Source organism: Pinus tabuliformis, chromosome 9 (assembly GCF_031772625.1).
Source record: "Pinus tabuliformis cultivar Carrire ecotype Pingquan chromosome 9, CPIR1, whole genome shotgun sequence".
NCBI lineage: Eukaryota > Viridiplantae > Streptophyta > Pinopsida > Pinales > Pinaceae > Pinus > Pinus tabuliformis.
This window is the reverse complement of record NC_142307.1, coordinates 475,194,630-475,200,880: the sequence shown is the minus strand read 5'-3', so window position 1 is coordinate 475,200,880 and position 6,251 is coordinate 475,194,630. Positions and strand designations below refer to the sequence as shown.

General features: G+C 39.5%; 1 pseudogene; it reads right to left on the bottom strand.

Annotated features, from left to right (window-relative positions):
* Positions 1–1,515: 1,515 nt before the first annotated feature.
* LOC149149267 (rust resistance kinase Lr10 pseudogene) lies at positions 1,516–2,661 on the bottom strand (annotated as a pseudogene).
* Between the last annotated feature and the right edge of the window lie 3,590 nt (positions 2,662–6,251).

The window sequence follows — 6,251 nt, the reverse complement described above, 5'->3', positions numbered from 1 at the left end:
AAGAAGCTAGCCCCTTTGTCAATAATCTCTAGAACCATAATTAAAACCTCTGTTGAATTTTTACTGTTCTACGCCGACTAACTCTGATGACTATGCCAACTATCCCTATCATACGGTCATTGTGATTAGTGGTGTAACAAAAAAAAAATTAGAAAATCTAAAAATTAAAAAAATTAAATAATTATACAAAATATTTAAATAATATAAGTTCATAAATTTATTGCTAGTGAAGAAATTAGATCCTTTCTATTCATATTAAATCTATATTTATTTTCTTATATTTATAAGAGTGAGTTTACAAACCCTTGATTTTGTCTATCTCTCTTGTTATCTAAAAAATATAATCTACTTTTTTTTAGCTACTCTGACTCTCAAACTAATTAGATAAATAGACCTGAGAAAAAGTCACAATAACAAAATATGTAATTCTAATGGGTTGAATTGCTTAAAGTTATATGACTAAATAAATTCAAAACTGCTAAGAATAAATAAGTTAACTCTTATACAGGTTATCTAACACTTCCAATATGTTAACATTAACTTATACATGTTAACACTTCTTAAATTTAAATTCTAATATGTCTATTTTAATTGGTTAAATTTCTTAAAGTTATATGACTAAATAAATTCAAAACTGCTCAGAATAAATAAGAATAAATAAGTTAACTCTTATACGTGTTAACACTTCTTAAATGAAAATTCTAATATGACTACCACTAGATTCAAAACTTCTAAAAATAAATGTGTTAATATTAGCTCACGTAACACTCCCTAAATTAGAATACCGGCATGACTCACCCTTCTTAAATTTAAATGGTATATACACTACATGTTGAATGAGTGTAACTAGAACAATTCAACATCAAAATGGATCATCTAATCTTCAATCTAAAACCAATATTAATATGGAAAAGCGGATAGTTAGATTTAAAATTTCATAATAATTGATGATGAATGGCATTTTCAAAGAGATAATAATTAAAATATGAACATCATTTTGCTGTAACACTTGCAAAATCAATTTAACAAAATCTGCAAAATCAATTTAACAAAAAAGTTGTTTTCCCAAGCTTGATGTATAAACCAAAGAGTGATTTTGTTCGTGGTAATTTTGAGAACCACCATCTATATAACTGTAATGCCTCTGCACTAAAAGTAGCTAAGCATTCTAACCTGCTTAACACAGACAATCCATATGTTTTTTATTTTCTTTGGCTACCTAAGTATCCTAACCTGTCTAACACAAACAGTCCATATGTTTTAATTCCTTCGGCGGGCATTAACCTGCATAGCAGTTTTCTCTGGTCTATCGACTCAACACCAACATTCCTACATCATGAAAAAATAGTCGGGGATTGAGTGCTGTAAGACCAAAGTCGCAAAAGGCCCTTGTGAATAAAAAAATCTCCATATTCATACTAGACTTGAAATTTCGAAATTTGATAAACAGAAATGAATTCAATTTGGAAATACAATTTCAAATTATTCTCAAAATTTGTTTAAATCCAACCTCTTCTACATATCAATAGATGAAGATTCTTCAGTCCTGGACAGCAAAAGTATTTCAGGGGTAGCGGGCATTTCAGTTGCAACTGGGGATATATCGAAGCCCAAAGGAGGATTGGCCACGTTGTCTACATTGCCTTCTAACATCTGAACAACACTGGCCATACAAGGCCGATCTGTGGAGTTGTATTGTATGCACCAAAGCCCAACTTTGGTCATAAGCCTAATCATCTTCTCCTCGTCTTCTGTTTCAATTTCTCCTCTTCCTTCTCTCAATCGCCTCCCTAACTCCCCACTCTCCAGCAGTTTGGAAACCCGGTCGGGAAAGTACCATTGACTGGAACGGCTCAACTGCACATCAAGATTCTTTCTGCCCCCAACTATCTCTAGCAAGAGTATTCCGAAACTATATACGTCTGATTTATCTGTGACAGGACCTGCGTCACTGTGACACTGCTCTGGAGCAACATAACCGGGCGTGCCTCTCCATGCTGTCATTGATATATGGTCATCTCCCTTCCCACAAAGTTTGGCCAGACCGAAATCTGAAACTTTTGGTGTGAACTCGGCGTCCAGCAATATATTGTGAGGTTTGATGTCGAAGTGTACGATGAGCTTGTTGCAATCCTGGTGCAAATATGCAATTCCTCGAGCCGCACCCAGAGCTATTGAATACAATTGTTCCCACTTTAACACTCCCCCTTCTCCTTTTCCGGCAAATATAAAGTTATCCAGAGATTTATTAGGCATGTATTCATATAGAAGCGCGCTGGTAAAGCTTTCAAAGCAAAACCCCAAGAGACGAACCAAATTGACATGATGAACATGTCCTATGGTGGCCACTTCATTCATGAATTGGGCCTCGCTGTGCCTATGCCTATCTAGAAGCTTCACAGCCACTAGAGTTCCATTGTGTAGCTTTCCTTTATAAACCACACCGTAACCTCCTTCACCCAACTTTTCTGCAAAGTTGTTTGTGATCTTCTTGAGTTGAGACTGTGAATATCTGGTTGGCATTGGCATTTCATAAGCATGTTCCCTAAAGAATTTCTCCACCAATGAAATAGAGCTCCCAGGACGAGATTTAATTCTCCTCAAACAAGCACGACAAGTTAGGGAGAGTATTGTGCAAAAGAGGATGCCTAAGAACACCATTAGTCCCAGAACAAAGGAAGCTGCAGGGGATACATAGATGATATCAATGCGATTTTAATCCAAACAAACTACAAAATTTCCAGTGAGAGTCAATAAAACCGTAACACAGGTAGAAAGCGTAAATTTACCTTTGGATCCCAATAGTCTGTGACATCTTCCTGTCCGTAAACAAACTACAGATTCTGTTGATTGAAAAGATTGATATCAGTGCATAATCTCATCAAAGTGAAGTTCAATAGGAGATAGTGAAATAGGAAAAAATCATAAACGTACTTATCAGACAAAAAAGTGCTCCCGCTGTGCAAACTGCAACTGTGGCGGAATGAAGAGATTAATATCATTGTGATAATCATCCAACCCGGAAGAGAGTAATGGAAACAAGATACAAATTCACAGTGAGGTTCAAACAATGAAATAAGAAAAAACCATAATTTTACCAGCTGCCACGAGCCTAAGAGTTGCCATGGTGAAGCTGCAACTGCTGTGGAATGAAGGGATTGATATCGATGCCATCTTCGTCCAACCCGGAAGAGAATGGAAGGAATCATAAATTAAACCATTCAAAATCACAATTAATAATCGATTTTGATACAAGCAACGAAGAAGACAATGAAGCTTCTTACTAGGGAAAGGAAAGGAAAGGTGGTGATGGTTCATCCTTGTACGCAACGCCGAAGATTGTGTCACGGTTCATTCTTGGCCGCATTATGAGAAAGTCTTAGGAGGCCCCAAGGGCCTTTTTTGCCGTATTATGATAAAAGTCTTTGGAGTCTACATTAACCTTTTATTGGCATAATTGAAGGGAGTTTTATTAGGACAGTTTTTTTTATTTCAACTTGGGAAAGTTGATTTTTTTTCTAATTGATTGGTTAAATTGATTTTCAAGGGAATATGCTTGGCGTATAATACTGATGTTAATTAATGATTGTAGTGTGTTATATAGTTTGTTAGGTTGCATTGGCTTTTAATAAATTTAAAATTTATATTTGTGCCATTTGGATGATGAAAAAACTTGAACACAATGGGTTCGTTTCTTGTTCCACCTACTGAATATTCATCTTATGTTTAGTATTAATGTTTATTAATAGTTGTAGTGTGTTACAGAGTTTATTAAGTTGTATTGGCTTTTAATAAATTTAAAAAATTATATCCCTGATCAGGGTGCGACAGGCCATGCAGGTTAGAGGGGAGAGAGGCTGGCCAGAGGTCAAGGCAAACCGAGGACAGAAAAGCCGACTAGATGGTACGATGGGCAGAGGGAAGAGAGGTTGGTCAGGGGCCACAGGAGCCAACAAACAGAAGTGGAGGAACGGGCAACTCAAGACAGGATCAGCTGTCAAGGCGGGCAGAGGAAAGAGAAGTCAGCTAGTTGGCACGGCGCGCAGAGGGACGAAGGCTAAGACAGTTGGCATGGGAGCTAGCAAGTGGCGAGAGAGCAACAGGAAACTCACGGCAAGAGCAACTAGCGGTAGGCAAGGATTAATGATTGACATTTATGGGAAGGTAAGTGGACTCCCATCTTGAGACCCACACGAGAGAGGAAGGGCGACGGACAACGACGTTGATCATGTGGCGGGCTTCTCAGAAGGGATGCCAAGCAGGTGGACAAGAAAACAAAAATGAAATGTGGTAAGGATGAGAGGCAATTGCTTACAGGAAGAAAGGGCAGGACGTGCCGCTGGAGGTGGTAAGAGCCAAGTGTTGGGAGACGCCAAGAAACGTTCATCTTTTGACTATAAAACCTGGTATGTGCTCCCTGCCTTCACTTGCGTTGGTTTGGAAAATATGAATTGGCATCTGCGAAGACTTCAATTAGAAAGAGGCACTGTAATGGATCTGAAAGTAGATTACTGGTTAATAATTATGGTGTTCCCTATCGATTCAAGCACTGAGGCCTCCTCGTATCCTTGGGCAATTGGAATGTCAAACCTGGGGTGGGATTGAATGATTAGCCATCGGGGAGGGGGGGTAGGGACATTTGATTTTCACCTCAGGGTAGCTAGGTTGTGGGGCAGAAGGAGAATGCTAGGTCAGATTGATGCCAACAATATCATCCTAAGCAGTTTTAACTGCGTCTGTAGGAAAAACTTCTTTAGGCAGTTAAGGATGGGTATGTGGATTGACAGCGAAGGATTTAAGGAAAATTGCGGGAGGCCTGAAGTGATATCTGACCTTGGTCCCTCCTTCGGCCCGTCAGCCTGGCTACAAATCCTTAGTCCAATGTCGATTCAAGACCTAGAAAGGACAAGTAGAAGAGGGTGCATTAACTAGGCTCAAAACTGGGGAAGGGAGAATGACCAATTTGGGCTTTGGCTCATCTCCTCTTACGGGATTCAATGGCGAAGGGTAGGACTTTCATGGCCCAGGGGTAGAACTATAGTCTGGTGGAAAAGTGAGAAGCATTGTCTTACCCTCTCGGGTGGCGAAACCTAGGAAAGAAAGAACTCTGGGAAACCGGTTAGCAAGGTCGGGTGCATAGAATGTTGGAGGTGTAGGGTGGTCTTGCAGGAGCGAGACAGAGGAGCTATTCAATTGCTTATAGGAACCAACCTGGAAGATGGTGCTGTCACTATCCTGCAAAACTTTGAAGGAAGTGTGTGGAACCTGGGGGTAGATGGGGGTAAAAACAGTAAACAGGCACGGAGTGGATGAAAGAGATTGCTCCTGAGCAGTCTCATCCAGAATTGGGGAAGTATGCTGGGAATCCTGAAAGGACCGAGGCCAATTCTTAGGCAGAGTATCAAAACAAGAATATAAAGAATGATATCAAAATCAAGACCAACTTACAAAACATAAAATATTATGTGTTCACTATGGTAAATTTGATGATGGTTCATAATGTTTTAATTTTGGTTTCTGTTATAGGTATCTTAAAAAACAATGTGCAAAGGACTCTGATGGTTCGGCACTTGAACCACGCCAGTGAGTACCAAGCCTCGGTCCAGGTGAGTCGCTTAGACAGGAAAGTAAAAAAGAGCAAGAAGAGCTGGATAGCGAACAAAGGCAACCAACAGGGAAGGAAAGGAGACAAAAGACCGGGAAAGACAGAGAACAAGACGAAAGACCTGGGACCGACAACAAGCAAAGGACCGAGCAAAAGAGGCAAGAAATCATGGAAGGAAAGTATGTAGAACCTTATCAATGCATACTACGCAAGAACCCCAGCCGAGGTGAACACTGTCATCTCTAAGTGGGAAAGAGAACTAAACGCAAACATCGAAAATGAAGAGATCTAGGTAGAGGGATGAGAGACAATAGTTAAGATCCAGGTAATATCAGAGGTCGCCAAACTTTGTTTTGGCAGACCATCTAACAGTATTGGGTCATGAAAAACATACTACCTCGTACTATGACCACCTATAAGGAATGAAAAGACCCAGAAGAGGACAAACCAAAAGAGCCAAGTTTGAAGGATCTCTAGAGGGAGATACAATCTGTCCAAACGTAGCTGTATCAAAACAACTTATGCTTGAATAGGGTCGAAGAGAGTCTCCAGAATATGATGTGAAGTGAAGTTTCGGGATCGAGTGCGAAAGCCCCAGTGCGAGTCAATTCTTCAAATGAATGAAGCAGATAGTTTAATTTTGTTT